At 38.1% G+C, this 20064-nt stretch overlaps 1 protein-coding gene across 1 annotated transcript in view; it reads left to right on the top strand.

Moving 5' to 3' along the window:
- Positions 1–20064, top strand: part of tnfaip2a (tumor necrosis factor, alpha-induced protein 2a) — a 66468-nt gene that overhangs the window by 17084 nt on the left and 29320 nt on the right. The window lies entirely within an intron of this gene.

Raw genomic sequence — 20064 nt, 5'->3', positions numbered from 1 at the left:
AGCTCTGAGCAGTCTGCTAGAGCCCCCTTGTCTTTCATCTCATTCTTCCGAAATATTTTTTGATTAACTGTTGGAACATTTTTAAATCTGTTATAATGTGATCGTTGGTTTGCAGAAAACAGCGTATGCGGTAAGCAATCTGATTTTAGGAATGCCGTTAAAAAACTTTTTACGTTTTTTTCAAACAAGGCTACATTTCAAAGGCTACATTTGTCATTCATCTTGACAAACTTTCCTATTGGGGTCATTTGAGTACACTAAAGAGCAGGCAGGATCAGAAAGGATCACAAGCTGAGGCTCGAAGGCTCCTATCAATGCGGAAGTGAGCTATTTCCTGTGAATGTGCGTGACTTCCGATTCATTAGCTGCTATAGGCGAATAACAAAATGCAGCGAATGGCAAAACTATAATTTTTGGACTAAAATAATAAATGAAAATGCGATTAACAAATACAACAAATTGCAACAACAAGCAGCACAATGGACTGTTTTTGTACGACTAAAATTACTGGAAGTGGCTGCCACAGGAAACCTTGCACATTCAAGTTAAAAATGTCCACATGCTTTTACCTTAAAAATAACCTTTTTGACTCCAAGGCCCCCCATTGTTCACAACAATATTTATTTATTTTTCAGTTGAGATGCATTTTTAGTTGGACCCTTATTCACTTTGATTCCCTCATTCACTTTTCTCTAAATTACCAATTCATTGAATGAGAGAATGAAAATTAATCAGCGAATTTGGACACTGAGCACGACCAAAGTGCTGGGTACGACATCTTTTGGTGACACGCTGCAGTTTAATTAACACATCGATCACAGTGCATAGGTATTCTTTAGCGGCTAGCTGTTAAGTGTACATCGGTTGTACACTTCTTAATGAGGTGCAAGATTGAATGAGTGCACTCTATAATATCCATAAAATGTCTGTGCCTCAAATATTACATTATATAAGGGTATAGTGAATGTCAGTTGGGTCCAAAATAAAATTGTACCCCATTGACATTTAATGGAAAGAGATAGATAGATAGATAGATAGATAGATAGATAGATAGATAGATAGATAGATAGTCTTTTTATATTCCATAGAGGAAAAAAAGTCATACAAATTTGGAAGGACATGTTCACAGCACACCAATTAAAACTATAACAATAACTATATTGTCCACACCAATACACAACATCGTTCTGTTTAGTATTAGCACACGCTGCAGTTATGTAGTCTGCAGCTTTAAATGCTCAAACTCTTTAAAGCAGGATGGATTCTGATTGGCTGTCAATGGTTTTATCATTCATCAGCTGGAAAAAAATTGTAGTGATCGTGATTCCAATCGTTTTTACAAAGCCCCTTAAGGACATGGTGAAGTGAAAAAAAAAACATGAGATGAGAGGAAAATATGTAGCTACATTTGATAGATTTTTTCTTCCAATCTCGATGCTTTTGCGTTCCCCAAAGAAACTTTGCATTCGCTCGCGAAATGTTTTTTCCCCCCCGAGAAATCTCTGCGAACGCAAAGGTTTTGCAATCAAAAGCAAAGTTTCTTGTGAGAATGCAATTTTTTTGCAAGAACGCAAAAGCATTGAAATATTTTTTTTCTCCCATTCCATATTTTTTTCCCACCAGCATGTCCCTTTAGTGTACATTTCTCTGTGCGGTTAGCTGTGGTGTGGACGATAATATTTATCGTTATCAATATGTTTATCGTCCTTGGTGTGAACTGGCCTTAAAGGGATGGTTCGGAGTAAAATCAACCTAGGGTCCTTTGCACCATGACCTCGAGCCTTCATTTTTGGATGAACTGTCCCTTTAAAATGGCATTACAGTGATCTGTTTAAAATTAATTTTACTCTATTCAAAGATTGGCTCATTCATTTCACAGAATGCAGAATCCTACCCTTTCCCAGTCTCAATGTCGCTATATCTCCTCTCTAAACAAAGCAGAGGATGCATGTTCATAGAGAGCTGTCACGTCGCGTTTGTGCTCTCCAGTGGAGACTGACTCTCTCCGGACAGGGCACTAAAAGCTCATCGTCAGGCGGCTCCTGAGAAATGAGCCACTGTAGAGTTCAGCCACCTCCAGCGAGAGCAGCGACCTGACAGGCCGGGGATGATTTTCACTCATTTTCTGCCAATGCTGCTGGCAGAGTGACCTTGTTTGGAGCCGCAGGTTTCCGAAAATAAACTTGTCACTCTCAAAGGATCTCGAAAGTACTAAAGCTCGCTCGAGTGAGAGATATTACGGAAGCTGCAGGTATGAGTCGGCTCTGATTTATAAGTGTTCCTACGCATGCTCATGCACCCACACGCGCAGAAATACACAACTACAGTGCAGCCAACACACTTGAACATTCTTAAAGGCTTTTTCCCTGTGCCTCTGTGAATAATTAAGGTTGGAACCGTAGGTGGACCAAACATGTCGTGCTATTTTGAAGACTAAAGCTTTCTGGCATATTTCTCAGAGTTCTTGAATCCGAGGCAATTTTTTTTAAAATTATGTGTAGCTACCTCTAGCCTCCATTAGTTCTTAAATTAGATTAGTATTTCATGGTCTCAGTCTTTCAGATTGATACAGCCCCTTTGACTCAGTGATAAAAAGGAGTTTCAAGCCCACGCCGCTATGGTCCGTGGCTCTGCTTCATGATATGTCAATTGACGCCGACAGCGGGACGTGAAGCATGTATCGGCGGCAGCGGGACGCATCAACCTATTATAAAGTGAGCGCTGCACACCTGCCCCATTACTCACTCCCACACCGCCCACCTCCATTTTCATCCTTCTTTTATTTATCATTTCATCCCTCCCTCTCTTCCGCACTCATTCTCTGTCTCTCGTCTGCTGGAGAGCTCTTCTGATGTGCTCGTCCTTTAGGACTTTGAGCGGTGGTGTTACCATAGCAACCACTCTGTCAAGCAGGCATCAGAGTAATGTCATTCTCCAGCTGAGCGCTCCTCCCCACTGACCCACTCGCATCGTTTGAGTCGACTTCATCATAATACATTTTTTGTGCTACTAGTGGCGCTATTAATCAGAGCAGAGAGGGAGGCGAAAACAGTATGTTTCTTTGATGGCTTTTTTTTATATTGGATCGGCCTTTTGTGGCACTCACTGTAATGCGTTTTAAACGTGCCTCCTGATGCAGACCGAACCTGTGACGTTATGCATCAAGTTATGCAGAAACAGCTTTCACGTGCGCCCGCGTGTACATTTGCATATTTCTTTAGGTAGGCGATCCTTCAGGTCACAAACTTTCCACCCAAGACCTGCATTGCTGCATGGTGACCATCTTATATGATGTGTTTTGGATGCTGAACCAAGCATCCCTTTGTAAACCAGCTTCATCTATGCTGGGCTGCGTTTCCCAAAAGCATCGTATGCTATGGCACCAATGCTATGGGCAAGTTCTCCTCTGGCCAATGAACGAACAGTGTATGATTATGATTCAGGCAGCATTACAGGTCAGAAGTCAGATTGGTTTGGAACAATCAGAATTGAAGTGAAGTGAAGTGCTATATAATATTAATTAAAATATAATTTGTACAATGCATTTGGCATTGTTTGAACCCCCCTGAGCTACTAGCACCTAACCAGCATAAACCAGTTTTCACCATCATGAAAATTCATGTTCTTTAGGTTATTTTGGTTCATTTAAGGTTACATTTTCTCCAGACGTATCATGTGTGGAGGTGAGCCAGACGTTTTCCAGCAGTCGACAGCATTAAGCTCAATGCAGATGCTCACACCACTGATCTGCCATGGAGCATTTTGCAAAACACTGAGGCCAGTGTTTGCGGTCTGATGAACGATCTTACTATTAGTGATTTGGACAGCGTAATAAAATCGTTCATTTTCAATCCGGCACCCACTGATGGCACAGAGGGGCAATTTTGAAGAGTAATTTAAAGGGGAAATATACAAGCCAAGCCGTGAAACCATGATTTCCATTGAGAAAGAGAGAGAGGTGAGATTGGACGAGAGAAGGTTAAAAAACCTCAAAAGGGAACTGATGATGTTCTTTGTTCTGTCTGCTGATCTCCAGAGAAAAATAGCCTCAGGTGAAATGCATGTGAAATTACTTCAAAATCTTTCCTTCTTTTGCGGTGCCGTCTTCTATTGTAAATCCGGCGAGCTCCTATTGTGCAGTGCTCCTTGATTTCTCTGCTGAGGTCAGACGGTGGATGTTCAATAAGAAAATGAGAGAAGACGTCAGAGCAATTCAGTTGCCAATGAATCTAAAATACATTTCATATTCACACCCACGCCAACAATAAAATATATCTGTAAGAACCATCTTGACATCAGGTATGTGTGAGTCTGGTTTGGTGTGGAGGGTTCTCAGGCGGTTCCTCACCTCCATGGGACTGCAGCGCTCGGTGGTGTGCAGCCCAGCTGGGATCAGAGCACTCACACTGAGTCAAAGTTCACCCTGCTACCTGCCAGCCACCCAGATGCCACACTAAAATAACAGCTGATATTTACGGTGGAAATGTCAAACCCAGTTGTTTCATCCAGCTGAGCTGAGCTCTGGCTGGTTTCCTTACACACATGCACACAATTAGAATTATATAGTGTCAATTTAAGCATATTGAAGTACATTATTGCACTGTCATATTTGTTAAATTAAATAATTAAATAATAATAAATATATATAAATAAGATGAAAGCACACACAATGTAGTACAGCATAGATGAAAGTCTAGTTTGCCTCAGTGATTCAAATAGTTTCTTTCCAAGTGAAACTATTGAACGGTACAGAGGCTCAGAGGACATCAGTTCCCAAGTGTGTATAAGAAAATGTAAAGAAATCACAACAATAAAGTAAACGCACAGGTAAATTATTTAAGGCAGCCTATTGTTTGAATAAACGTTAAACTTTTTAAATAAGTAATTTAACATCAAGTGAAAAATTTGGTAGAGTCCAAACTGTCACGGTTCTGCTACATAAAGACTCTAGTGATGTTCGGTTCTTGAATCAATCGTTGTTTCGAGCCGGATCATAGGAAGTAACCGTTCCGGGTTGATGACGCAAGGCGAACAAGCAGATGTAGCACGTCCGACTCAAAAAGAACCGAATGAGCCGGTTCAACCAGCTGTCGAAGTTTACCGAGGATTACCGAGGAGTCTGATGAGTGAGTTAGCGATACTATGCAAGCCTGTCACACAGCTACTGGAAATAGCCTATGCTTATTAAGACTATTAAATAACATTTTATTAAAACCTGCAAAAACCTTTCTGTCGAGAGATGTAAATAAATTGTACTATAGGCTAGGCTAGTTTATTGTGCATTCATATTATATTTTAAAGGATTAGTTCACCTCAAAATGAAAATTTCCTGATAATTTACTCACCCCAATGCCATCCAAGATGTTAATGTCTTTCTTTCTTCAGTGGAAAAGAAATTAAAGGGGTCATATAATGGTACATGCACTTTTACAAGTTGATTGCACTGAAATGTCTGTTGACAGTGCCTGTACACAACCATCCTATCATGATTAAAATCCATCCAGTGGTTTTGTTTTAATCTCCATATATGTTTGACCATCTATGAAATCAAGCCGTTCGATATTGTGACGTCATAAGATCGTACGCCCCTCCCGCGATTGTGATTGACAGCCGTGTTTCAACACAAGACCCGCCCTGAGCGAGCTGTGACAGCCGTCGTCATAGTAGTCCGCCATTGTTGATATTCTGGAGTAGAATGGCGTCTAAGCGATTGTGGTGTTCTGTTCTTAGATGTAATAAGGAACACAGCAGTCATTTGGATGTTCCTAAATCTGAGCCGTTGAAGATGCAGTGGCTGAGTTTTGTTTTTGAAGCGATATGCCCAAAGGATTGACGCGGGGATTCCCTCACGGGGATTCCCCACGATTGTCCATGCTTTCATGTTTACGCGAATCATTTCACACCAGACAGCTTTACAAACGAGAAAAAACGGATCGGTACCAACGTGTTACTGCTGAACCTCCAGAAGATGTGAGTGTAATGTTTTATTAACCTTTATATTAGTATTTATATTAATCTTTGCGAAATTTGCAAACCTTGCTGCAGGCTTCACAATGAATGCGTCTAAGGTTTACACTCAGGGTACATTACGGCATGTTTTCTATGTACGACGTTCTCAATATAATTCATAATCACACGTTTATAACGAATAACACGTGGTTATTGTGTTAGATACGGTGTACCCACAGAACAGAGGGGCGGGGTGAGCAAAGCTCATTATCATTTAAAGACACATGCACTGAAACGGCGTGCTGAAAACAGAGCTGTTTTTGACCAGGTAAAATTAGTGTTTTCTTACAATACTAATGAGAATTTTTAATTAAAGTATATTACAAACTTTTAATTTAGACCCTAAAGAATCATATTAGCTTGTACAAAAATGGCATTATATGACCCCTTTAAGTTTTTTGAGAAAAACATTTCAGTATTTTTCTCCACACAATGGACTTCAACGGTAAACAAATTGTTGAAGTCCAACTCAATGCAGTTTCAAAGGGCTCTGCACGATCCCAGCTGAGGAATAGGGTCGTATCTAGCGAAACGATCGGTCATTTTCTAAATAAAATAATTTTTTTTATACTTTTTAACCACAATTGCTCGTCTTGTGCTGGTCTGCGACGCGCCAGGCATTAGCGTAGTATGTATCACGTTGGAAAAGTCACGCTACAATAAAATTAATAAAATATATTAATGATAAGTAGGCTATTATTATCATTATTGTAGTAGTTGCACTAGTTCAATGATAATTTAATTATTGTTTCAAAAAGCAGAAATAAATAGGTTCTTAAACTAAAACTTAAAAAAATTATCTATGTCAGTATTGGTCATAAAAGGTTAATATCGCTCAATGTCTTTTACTACATTTGAAAGAATAAATCTATGATACAACAATGATACATCTCCAAATAACCATGGTAACATAATTTCTTACAGAGCAACATGTGAATTAAACCACTGCCTCATTATTTGTAAGGTTACATTCATCTGTGCTTAATGGGATCAATTATCATTACATCAAAATCGCGATATGCTTGGCTGGAGTTAAATCTGGATGAATGCTCAAAGGAGATTTCAGAAACAAGAAGACACACACACAAACACACACTTGCTCTCATCACTTCCTAATCCTTCACACCTGAGTGGTCAACTGTGTCTTGGCAGGATATGAAACCTCTTTCCATGAATAAACATTGATGTCCAGTGCTGAGCAATGTCTCCTTTGAGTATTACAAATCCAATTACCACTGAACAGCAGCACTCCTTTAGTCACAATCATTTTGCTCTCACGTCCTGTCTGTCTCGCTTTTTCTTTCATTTATTCTCTCTTCAGCAGGTCTCTCTTGGACTAGACCTTGTGCCAATAGCCTGAGATTCCTGCCTCTTACAATAAAACTGCCTGCCATTTTCAGGAGATTAATATAAAGGGCTGGTTCAGAGTGGGTTTAAGTAAAGGCCAGGACATGCTTAGTCACTTGTACTGACATGTCTCAGTTTGTAGGTCTAATTGCCACTATAATGTTCTCAAAACATTCTGGCTAAACACCATTCGACTACTGTTAATAGAATGTGTGCTAAAAGTTATCTGGTCTTACATTATTTATACATTGTTTATGGAACGTTTTTTTCCTAAAACATTATTGTTGGATTTCCGTCTAACATTTTTTAAAAGTTACTGGTTTGTTTCAGAATTTTTAAAAGTAACTCCCAAAATGTTTGCAGAATGATAAAATGGAATGTTTCCTTAATGTTTGTATAACCAAGATAAAACGTTTCAAAAACATTTAAAACTTTTTTTTGAATGTTCAGAAAATATTTAGATATAATGTTTTCATATTTTAATGGGAATGTTCGCAAAATGTTTTTAAAACATATTTTTGTTCTGGGAAAGCATACCAGTATAGCTCCTATTTGCTTGAATTAGAAAGACTATGATCTCCAAAACATATATCAGCAATACAATCTGACAACTATTTTCTATTTTGAAATAGTTTCTTGGTTCTCACTATTCTGTTATCAATAAAAATAACAATGAAAAAAAAAAAAAAAAAAAAAGGTTTTCATTTATGCCTGAAAAGACAAAACAATTAATCAAAATGAAAATACATTTTTCACATTAAACATGACTCTTCCATTGTGAAAAAAAGACGTGCTTAATTGTATTGATGGTGCACGTGAAGTTTACTTCAAATTGTAAAAGTATATTTTTTAAAAATGTACTTACTGATAATATAATACTAGTGAAATAAAGGTCTACTTAAGTGAACTTAAAATACATTTTCACAACTATTTTTCTAATATTCCTAAGTACACTTTTAAAAAGTGTACTTTGTAATAATGTCAAATCAAATGTTTTACTTTAAATTACATTTTAAATCATTATGGTTAATAATCTTGAGTCATGCTTTAAAGTACACATAAAGCACTTGATTATTTATTGATACCTTCAATGGCAGTGTGTTATTCAATATTAAATTAAAGTTAACTGTATTTTACCATATTTACTTATTTTAGTTTACCATAAATTCTTGTCAGTGTATTTAACCATTTTTCAAAGACAAAAGAGGTAATTATGAAATTACATATAAAGAAGTGTCAGAGGTGGCTGTATATAGAGGAATGCAAGGAAATAGTCTTTTAATTCAGTAATCCACATACAGGACAGAAACACAGGGCAACGCATCCACTTCACAAAGATGAGACCAGGCAAAGAACTGAACAATACAGGAAGTATATATACATAGATTAACAGAGGTAATTAATGAACAACAGGTGGACAGAGTCATTAATCAAACACTATAAATTGGGTCAAATTACAGGGCACACAGGCAAACAGGAATAGAACTTAAGGCCACAACCCCCCCCCCCCCCCCCCCCCCCCCGTTTTCAATAATAACATTGTGCACACGACATTTACATCAACCGCATAAATACGCCGTCGAGCGCCATCATAACTATGCCAAACCTATGGGTGGCAGTATAGGGAGAAGGATAAAGCCATGCAAGCCAATCAGAATCCTCAGAATCGACAACAACGAATAACACGAGCGCCCACATGACGTTAAGCATTTTCTGGCGCATAATGTGACGTTTGAGAACCTAAAACCCTGTTGACACGGCAACACATATCCGGCGTTATCAGAAATCTCCACTTTGGCCGGAGTTTTTAGAAATAATCGTTTTCTGTGATGAAAACAGGGTTTTCGTGTAAATGAGTCACAATCATTTTGCTCTCACGTCCTGTCTGTCTCGCTTTTTCTTTCATTTATTCTCTCTTCAGCAGCTCTCTCTTGGACTAGACCTTGTGCCAATAGCCTGAGATTCCTGCCTCTTACAATAAAACTGCCTGCCATTTTCAGGAGATTAAAATACAGGGCTGGTTCAGAGTGGGTTTCAGTAAAGGCCAGGACATGCTTAGTACTGACATGTCTCAGTTTGTATGTGTAGGTCTAAGTGCCACTATAATGTTCTCTGGCTAAACACCACTCCACTACTGTTAATAGAATGTGTGCTAAAAGTTATCTGGTCTTTAATAATGTTCTCAAAACATTATCACAAAAACATTATTTACATCGTTTATGGAACGTTTTTTTCCTGAAACATTGTTGGATTTCCGTCTAACGTTTTTTAAATGTTACTGCTTGTTTCAGAATCGTTTATGGAACGTTTAGAGGTCCAAACCGCAGGGAAATATCTGCGTCTTCCCTTCGTGTAAACGGGGCCTTAAACACAAAGAAACTAAGCCAAAACAGAACATGTGACAGGATGTGCTGAAGTGTTAAGTCCTCTTTAAGGTGATCAAAAAGCACTCTAAAGTTCAGCTTGTTGCATTTAATAAAAATTTAGCATGTTATTTAATTTAATTTAATCCGAAAACATTACATTCAGTTTGCACTTAATATTCTTTTGAAAGTGTATTATTTCTCTCTTAAAAATATGTTTTTTTTTTTACATTGTTCAGATGTTCTTTGGATCATTTTCAAATCATGCATACAAACCATTGTCATTTTCTTTATATCATTAGTTCAGTGAGAGGACCCTCGTGTGGATGAATGGCTATGGTTAAATATTCAGTCCCTTCTCTGAGGATGTCGGTCTTCTCACACAATTTCATCCTGGGTGTCTGACCCATGAAATGGACTGAATAGATAGACTGGCCTCAATTAGTGGCTGTCTGCAGGCATCATCTACCATGGCCATATTCAGCAACCAGTCATGCTAAGTGAGCAGACAGACACATTTATTCAAAATAAATCTTTTTTTTTTTTCGATTCTATTTTTTAATTGATTGCATACACAAATGTGCACATATTTTGCCTAAGGATTTTGAGTATGAGTTGTGGATTAAAAAAAGAAGTGTATACTGTAAGGCCTGCCCAATCGGTCCAACGACATTTTCCGATGAGCTGGTGAAGGATCACTGCATGTTACTGTCTTTTCAGCATGGCAAAGTATAATTACTACTTTGTTTCATCTGACTCCAAAAATCAAAAAGGTTTAATTGATGTTTGTTAATCATTCAATTTCGGTGAATGTTTGATTATTCTATTTAACTCTTTATTGAAATTACATTTGTTCATCCGGATTCCTATAACGCTTTGAGTCTCGCACCGGCCGGGTATACGATCTCTTAAACATAAGCTTGTCAGTCTTGGTCATTAACAGAGACGATTGACTACTACTTTTTAGATTACCGCACCATGCTTGTTAATTCCTAAAAGTATATGATGTAGTCCCCATAGATCTGTACACACTTAACTAAGGTAAAATCATCCAGAGGACACGACCATTACCATAGAAACAAGCTGACCAACTTAACTTCTTCTAATGATAACTTTGTATAATAATGCCATGGTTTCCCACGTACACTTAATAATATTACAATAATCAGAGGTTGAGGCTCACCCGAATGTAGATTGGTCAAACAACATTCTGTTGCTCTAAACGGAAAACCCATTAGTAGCCTCTACACTCAAAGTATACATTGATAAATGCTAATGTGTTAGGCAGAGCTCTAAGGCTTCAGTTTGCGTGCCCCAATTCTTGAGGACTTCATGGGCAGGTTTGGACTACAAATCGCCCCGAGCCTCTGGAGACATTTCTTTATATACTCAGACCAAGACAAAACATCCCCCAATGTGGGTAATGAACTTACAATAGGAATTTGCATTGACTAGAGTTATAGACACAGGGAGTTCACGCCTTGTTGAGGAACAGGAGGTAGTTTGGATGAAGGACCCTGGGAAAAAGTGCACACCCAATAAGCAAAGTAACTCTAAACCCTTATTACCATTTGGTTTACTTGTGAGAAGATGAGACCATTGTACCAGTCGCACTGAGACATTTTAAATGATACCAAACGTGACTGTTAATTCACTTATATTGACATAGAACATTATACTTTTTTATATAATCTTTCTAAGTGAAGAGAAGAATGTGTAAAGGGAAGGAAGTGGGGGAAGGAACAAAATGTTAAGGAAGGACAGGAAGGAAATAAGCTTTTCCGCAACTTCACTCTGTGGGGTGTGGAGACAAATAGCAGTATGTGTTTGTGGTGTCCATATATCAGGAGATCTAAAGTATCTAAAGTTCTGTTTGTCTTACAATACCAATTATCTGTAAATGCACAGCAACTCATTGGACTATACACACACACACACACACACACACAAATGATATACCAACATTAATGTATAACGTGTATATTTTAACACACAAATAGAAAGAATAAAAATTAAAAAGAAATACAATATAAATAATAAATCAAATAATTTAACTCATTTGTGCTCACATTTTAATGTGATAGAATAAAACAGTTTAAAGTCCCCATGAAATCAAAATTTAAGTTTTTTGGCTTTAAGTATGAATATGATAGCTGGTTAGTTGGTGCCGATAGCCTTGTGTGCCGCATATTGACATATAGCACTGTTACGCTTCGGGTGACCTGTGTATAAGTCCTGGCTCACAGATTTCTCTGAATCCCGCTGATAGCCTTGTGGTAAGCACGCTGACATATGGTGCTGTTGGGCTTCAGGTGACCTGAGTTCGAGTCCCAGCTGGTGAACTTTTCCTGATCCCCTCCCCCCTCTCTCACTGTCTCCCACTTTTTTTTCTGTCTAGATAATGTCCTATTATGATAAAAGGCAAAAATGCCAAAACATCAATCTTTAAACTGGTACTGGTTAAGCTCAATCCACACAGATAATAGGATCAGCATCTTTTAAGCCACTACATCAACTTTTCTCATCATGGGGTTGGGGGAACGGATTTCCGACAGCTGTATTTTTTGCCATCGGATTCTGTTCCCCCCAGTTGTTTCTTACAGATTGAGGTTCTAATATTTTACAAAACAGTTGAGAGCTCGATGGTGCTGATAGCCTTGTGGTAAGCACGCTGACATATGGTGCTGTTGGGCTTCAGGTGATTACAGAATTGTACTGTATTTCCATAATACAGTATTAGGCTGTATCTTTTACAGAACAACTTTAAATATACAGCACATTTCTGTTTTCATCCCGATAAATTTGTAATACAGTATCATACTGTAAAGGCATTGCATTGTGGGATTTATTTCTTTCGCGCTCAATTCAGATCATATGTGACACGAACAGACAGTAGCTACTACAGGCAAACTTGATTTGTCAGCGGGACTCAACTGAACAGAATCATTATTCCATTATTAGCAATTTTTAAGCTTTTGTGAGCTTTGGTTCGTGTGAGCTTCAGTTCATGTAAGCTTTTGTGAGCTTCTTTTAAACATAAGTTGCCTGTGACGCAGCAGAAAATGGAGGACGTTAACGTCACATGAAGATGGGTGGAAGAATCTGTCATCTGAATAATCTAACTTGCGCCTGTGACACTAAGTGGAGTTTAGAGCTTGAGAAGATGGAAAATTGTTCAACTGAGTGATGTGGTAAGCCAATCTATTTTTTGCTAATTCTATTTTAGTTTGCTACCGCGGAAAACAAAATCACTTTGTTCCACCTCTTTACCAAGTAATTTAGATATTTCACATAGGCAACATTTACCATGTCATTTGCATGACCTGCTTTTTATTATATGTATTTTTTTTTTTTTCGTTTCAGGTTTTGTAATCTGATGACGGTCCAGTGCTAACATAAGTGCTTTTACAGATATAATCCATGTGTTAACAAAAATGCCATGGTGTCAGTTCTGTGATCGTGCTTTTGAATCGTTGTCAGCATTTTGCCAGCACATGAAAATCCATAGTCATGTTCCTAATACTGTTTTCAAATGTGGTATTCCTGATTGCTCCAGAACATTTAAAAAGTTCACTGCTTTCTGTAGCATCTACATTGACTTCACATTTATCCAGGAATCATCGAAACTCTTCAGCAGAAAGGTTGCTTCATAATATGCTGCAGTCAAATATTTCAGAACAGAGGCTGCATGGTGAGGTATCTAACATGAACACTCACATCCACAGTCTGAATTCTTTGATTGTGGTGATGGCATAGAGCAGTTGGATTATACACTATTGCCAGATAATGCAGATTATGAAAAACATGGCTCTGTTTTATCTCAAGTTACAGGAAAAGCATATTCTCCCCTCATCTGTGATTCAGTCGGTAATTGATGGGCTGCAGGAGATCCATGATATTAGCCAGTCTCATTTGATACTCAAGCTAAGTGAAAACTTGACTGCGCTTGGTATTTCTGAAAATGATATAAAGAGCGTTGTTGATGCCTTGCAAACTGATGATCTTTTTCGGAGGTCTAATATTAATGTACTTAGCACTGATAAGAGTATTTTTATAAAGACAATTTTAAGTTTGTGGATTCTGTCCCAGTCTGTCTTGGTCAAAATGAATCTGGCAAGGAAAGCATTGCTCAATATATTCCTATTAAGAAAAGCTTAGAAGCACTGTTTACTGTAAATCAGTGATATCAACATAAGAATTCACAATCTGAAGTCAGAACAAATGATATCCTCTCTGATGTATGGGATGGCAAAAATATTGATGAACTTATCCTGTTTAAAACTGATAAAGATTCATTAGCTTTAATCTTATATGAAGATGCTTTTGAAGTTGCCAATCCACTTGGGTCTTTGCTACTCTGGTAAAAGACATTAAAGACCTTGAGGAAAATGGTGTTGAATTAGCTGATGGAAAGGTGCACAAAGGTACATTGTGTGCCATAGCTAGAGATAACCTTGGATCGCATTACATTGGTGGCTTTGTTGAAAATTTCAGTAAAAGTAAAAACTTTTGCAGATATTGTGAAATTTACCGCCAGACATTTATCTCAGCTCCCCTAACAAAGGCTGTAACAAGAACTGTGGAGTCGTATGAGCAAAATGAAATTGCAATTGGTGTCAAATGTAATTCTCCCCATAGTAACCTGAAATATTTTCACGTTTGCCAGCCAGGATTACCTCCTTGTCTTGGACACAATCTTTTTGAAGGTGTTGTGTCATTTGAACTTACTTTGTATATCGATCATCTTGTGAATCAGGAGAAACAGTTCACATACACTGAACTGAATCGTCACATTAACCAGTTAAAGTATCTTGGGAATGATGCGCGTGATAAACCAGTTGAGGTGACTCCTGGTACTGGGAAATTAAGTGGACATGCAGTTCAGAATTGCTGCCTTCTCCGGCTTTTACCTCTTTTGGTAGGGGAAAAGATTGTCAGTCCAACTGAAAATGAGGTATGGTAGTTAGTACTTCAACTCAGATAGCAGAGCTCAGCTGTGCTCCTTCCATTAATATTGGTCAGATAACATATTTATCAGTGCTAATAGAGGAGTATTATTGAGACTCAAAAGGTGGCTTTTCCAAATCATCTACTTAAGCCAAAGCTCCACTACCTGTGTCATTATCCTGAGTTCACTAATCATTTTGGTTCACTTATTCGCCTATGGACACTACGCTTTGAAAGTAAGCACTCATACTTTAAACAGTGTGTGAGAAAATTGCACAATTTCAAGAACCTGAGTGCTACATTGGTAGAAAGACATCAACTTCTGCAGGTTTACCTAAATGCAGGATGCTCTTTCCCTGAAAATGTTGTGGCAGAGAGGGGAATAGAGTTTCATGTTAATGACTACAATGATGACATTCGAGGATCTGTTGCCTGTCTTAACTTTTAAGTGAAAGTGAAAGTGACACGTGACGGCCAAGTATGGTAACCCATACTTGGAATTTGACCTCTGCATTTAACCCATCCAAGTTAATGCACACACATTAGGAGCAGAGTAGTGAGTAGTTAACACACACACACACACTGCAAACGTGGATACACACACCCAGAGCAGCGGGCAGCCTTTGTGTGGCGCCCAGGGAGTGATTAGGGGTTAGGTGCCTTGCTCAAGGGCATCTCAGTCATTTCCCACCGGTTCTGGTAATTGTCAGTAATTGTTCTCCATCACTCCTTCCCAATTCTAGAATAATGTCTGGAATGAAAAAAGTCCTGAAAGATGCTGTATTGTTGGTGTTGCCAAGCCTATCTCCAGATGTAACCAACCAGCTGGTTGAGAAGCTCATGGACCAAGGTGTCGAGGTTTTGGATGATTTGGTTTATGTAAAAGAAGATGACATTTTGGAGTTTATACGACCTATCCAATGCAGAAAACTTCTTAGTTCCTGGAAAAATCAAGGTAAAGATAATGTTGATTTGTTGATTGTCATTAATTACTCACCCTCATGTCGTTCCACACAAGCAAGACGATCTTTCATCTTTTTAAAGAAATTGAAGAACTTCTGTCACTCCATAGACATTAAAGTAATGCATGTTACACCACTGGTGTGACCTCTATTTTATGAAGCAACACGAGTGTGTTGATTGCACACACACACAAAAAAAATTCTTTATTTACACAATATGAATCTCCAAGGCATGTTCACTAAAGCACCACGATGCATGCGTGCTGTGTTGACATGAGAGCAGACATTGTTGTGTGAACGCACATTGGTGATTTTTATTTTGTGAATAAAGTGGTACATTATGTTTTTTTGTTTTTGGGGGTAAACAAAGCACTCGCATTGTCTCATAAAATTATGATTAAACCACTGGAGTCATATGGATTACTATACTGAAAGTGCAAGTTGCGTATACTCTATAAGTCTCTTGGATTTTATTAAAAAGATCTTCATTTGTGTACCTAAATTGAACAAAAGTCTTTCTGGTTTGGAATGATGTGAGGGTGAGTAATTAATGTTAACATTTGGGTGAACTATCCCATTTACAATGCATTTCAGTACTGTTTATGGTGTAATTCATGAGGCAATAACTGATTATTTATATATATATGTACTCAGAACATCAAAACTGCACAGTGGTACTGCAGTCTGCTGAGGTTCTCCCCTTGGTCCCCCCCGAAACAAACGCTACTCTTGGTTCACCTCCATCAAGCTCCTCAAGGCCAACATCAAGCAGTCTAGCATCAACCAGTGTGTCACATTCATGGCCTGAAAATTTCAAAGTTCTCTGGAACTTAATACCAGGCGGTATAAAGAGTGCTGTTGAGAATGGACAGAGACCTTCTCTTCTGACCGAAGACAAATTATTAGAATCCTTGCTGATGAAATGAAATTTCTCCCCAAAACATGACACAAACCCTACCAGATCACAGTGTCTTACTGTTACTCGCAAAATAGTGAGCCAGTATCCAAAAGTCTTTTGCTGACATGTTGGGTGACAAGCAGGTTGGGGGTGGATATGAATCTGTTCTTTCACAGCTGAAAGTACGCATAGAGCATCTGAATCGAACAAGTACACAAGTCATCATAGGATCCAAAGAAGTGACACTGGAACTACTAGAAAATGAAGTTTCACTGACTCGTATGGTTGTACAAGTTGGCAGCCTGCTCTTCCACCTGGTGAAAGTTATAACAGTCTTGAAGTGAAACGTCAGAAGATGGAGGAGATACACCTTCATGAAGGAATCTCTGGAGCAGAGAGATGAGACGTTTGCAAGCTCATTGGCTTCAGCGTCACATGATCAATGCAACCCCATCCCCTACGATTGCAGATATAAAAAACAAATGGCCATATCTCTTCACACAGAGGCATATATATGGCCATTTTGAACAGCTCACTGACAAAAAAGTGCTCAGATTTTTGGAATTGTCTATTCAGGAGTGTGGACAAATCATGACTGAGTTTTTCAAAAGCAAACCAACCAATGATGACATTCGGAGCATACTCTCCAGAGGTGAGAAATGATGCCATGGTCCTACAACTACTCTTGCACACTTCAAAGAGAAGTTAGATGGTGTTTTCCTTCAAGGAGATGTAAATTGAGATTATTCAACAAATCTCATTTATCTTTATGTGTTTTATGTTTTGGTTCTGTTGATCATGGTTGTGCTGTCTTTTTAAAAAATTGTTTCAGGAATTTGCAACTCCATCTGATGTCCAGCAATCTCTTCATTTGCCAGAGAGTCCACGCCTTATATTAATTGGTATGTAAACATTAAAGGAGTAGTTTTACCCTAAAATCAAAAGCAAGTCATCATTTACTCACCCCACTGCAAAAAATTTTTTTTCTTAATTAGTATTTTTTTCTTGTTTCTAGTCCAGATATCAAAAAATTCTTCCATGAAGAAGAATTTACTAGACAAGTAAAATTGTCTTGGTTTCTGATTTTTTTTTGCTTACCGCACTGGCATATTATGTTGCTTGTTTTAAGCATAAAGTGTGGTAAGCAAAACATTTTCAGAAAACAAGACAATAATTTTTACTTGTCTAGCAAATTCTTCTTGATGTAAGAACTAATAGATATTTCGGCTGGAAACAAGACAAAATACTATCTAAAACATTTTTTTTTGCAGTGGGGTGTTGTTCCAATACCATATAACTTTTTTCAGGCAGAGAGTGGTGATGGCAACATTTAATTGGCAACATATGTATGGAAGAATCAACTGTGTTCAGCAAAAATGTGTGGTTGTGAAGTCCATTCTGTGTAGAAAAATCCTGAAATATTTTCCTCAAAAACCTTAATTTCTTTCCGACTGTAGAAAGAAAGACATGGATATCTTGGATGACATCGGGGTGAGTAAATTATCAGCAAAACATTTTTTTAAAGTGAACTAATCCTTTAAATTATTGAAGTCACAAAGGTTTGGATTGGATTCAGCAATGTCTACTCTACATAAACTGAGAGTTTCTGGCTGCCTTTCAACTGATACTCTGATGGGACCTGATTCAGTACCTGATGAGGGGATGATATTGTTTATAAGCTGGGTGATAAGTAGACAAAAAAAGTTGTAGAATAAAACTTAAAATCTGTTAAAAAGTGTAACTTCCCAAACTTCCACTTCCAAAAGTTAAACAGTCACAAGCAGAAAATTGTTTACAGTGTTTATTATGACAGTGCGCATGTAAACAGACACATTGAGTTGATGTAACCAGTCCATAAAAAAGATCAGTTATTGATCACAACCTCCAACATTGCATTTTTCTCATGTTATTCAGTTTTATCCAAACAAACAGACATCTTCTATTTACACATTTTCTGTTCTCTCTCTCTCTTTCTCTCTCTCTCTCTCTCTGTAAAAATGCAATTTATTGCTGTAGACAACAGTTTAATACTGTAAAACTCCATGGTATATACAGTATTTGGTAATTACAGTACAAAACTGTAAATGCTATTTACAGTAGTAGTCCTGTAAAAACACCGTATGTGGCTGGCAACCCAGCTGCCAGTATTTTACTGTAAATTTACAGTGAAAAGTTTTACAGTGTAAGCATGCAACCATATGGTGCTGTTGGGCTTCAGATGACCTGAGTTCGAGTCCCTGCTGGTGAACTTTTCTTGATCCCAATCCCATTTTTTGCCTTCGAATTCTGTTCTCCCCATGCTTCTTACACAATGAGTTTCTAACATTTATCAGACTGATGCTGGTTAAGCTCAGTGCACACACAGGATATAATCAGCATCTTTTAAGACACTACATCAACCGCTCTCATGGGATTGGGGGAACAGATTCCGACAGCTGTATTATTTTCCATCGAATTCTATTCCCCCATGGTTCTTATAAAAGGAGATTCTAATATTTACAAAACTGCTGCTGGCTAGTAAGCACCGATAGCCACATGGGCAGCTTGGTGACATACAACACTGTTGCACTTTGGGTGTCCGAATTCGGTCCTGGCTTGTGGACTTTTCCTGATCCCCTCCCCTTCTCTTTCACTTTCCCATTTTGCTTCCTCCCAACATACTGTCCTATCATAATAAAAGTCAAACACACCAAAAAAAATCTTAAAACTGATTTTAGTTCAGCTCCATCCACACACAGAATAGAATCAGCATATTTCAAGACACTACATCAACCTCTCTCAGGGTCGAAGAACAGATTTTGACAGGTGGATTGTTTGCCGCTGGATTCAGTTCCCCCCATGTTTCTTACACAAGGAGGATCTAATATTTATCAAAATGATGCTGATTAAGCTCAGTGAAAACACAGAATAGAATCAGCATTTTCATTTACTGAGTTCATTCACTTGGTTCATTCACTTGGTGTATTTAAAGGGACACTATGCAAGTCTGAGTGTTTTTTCTCTACGAGCTCCCCCTAGTGTCTGGTAGTATAATGCTTTCAAACACTCTGTCGTAAAAACGAACTGTTGTCCCTCCCCCCTTGCCACGAGCAACCCAGCTGATCAGCTGTCAACCTAGCTGAGCAGAGGAACCGGCTATTTCAAAACCAGTTATGTCTACCGAGGCAAGTAAAGCAATACTTTCTTTCCAACTGATGGCGATTTTTTTATTTATTGTGTTGTCATGCATACTAGTATTTTTACCGGGAACGAACGATATGAACGAGGCGAACTACTGCTTTCGTGTTTGTTTGTTTGTTTGTTTTTGGGAGAATGGGCATGAGCATAAACAAAATATATATATCGGAGGCTAATATTTGTCTAAAGTTATATTAGCAAGGTCTATAAGTTCATCTGGTAGAATGATGGTTACCTTTGCCTGTCTAAGAAAACATCAGAACGTTTTTTCTAGCTCGATCATGATATGTGCAACATTTTGCGCGTCTGATATTGCCTACTATCAGACGCGTTGACTTAGTGACATAAAATAAAAGTGTAA

This window comes from Squalius cephalus (assembly GCF_949319135.1).
Source record: "Squalius cephalus genome assembly, chromosome: 12".
Taxonomy (NCBI): domain Eukaryota; kingdom Metazoa; phylum Chordata; class Actinopteri; order Cypriniformes; family Leuciscidae; genus Squalius; species Squalius cephalus.
The sequence above is the reverse complement of the archived record's forward strand: the minus strand, read 5'-3'. Positions and strand labels throughout refer to the sequence as shown.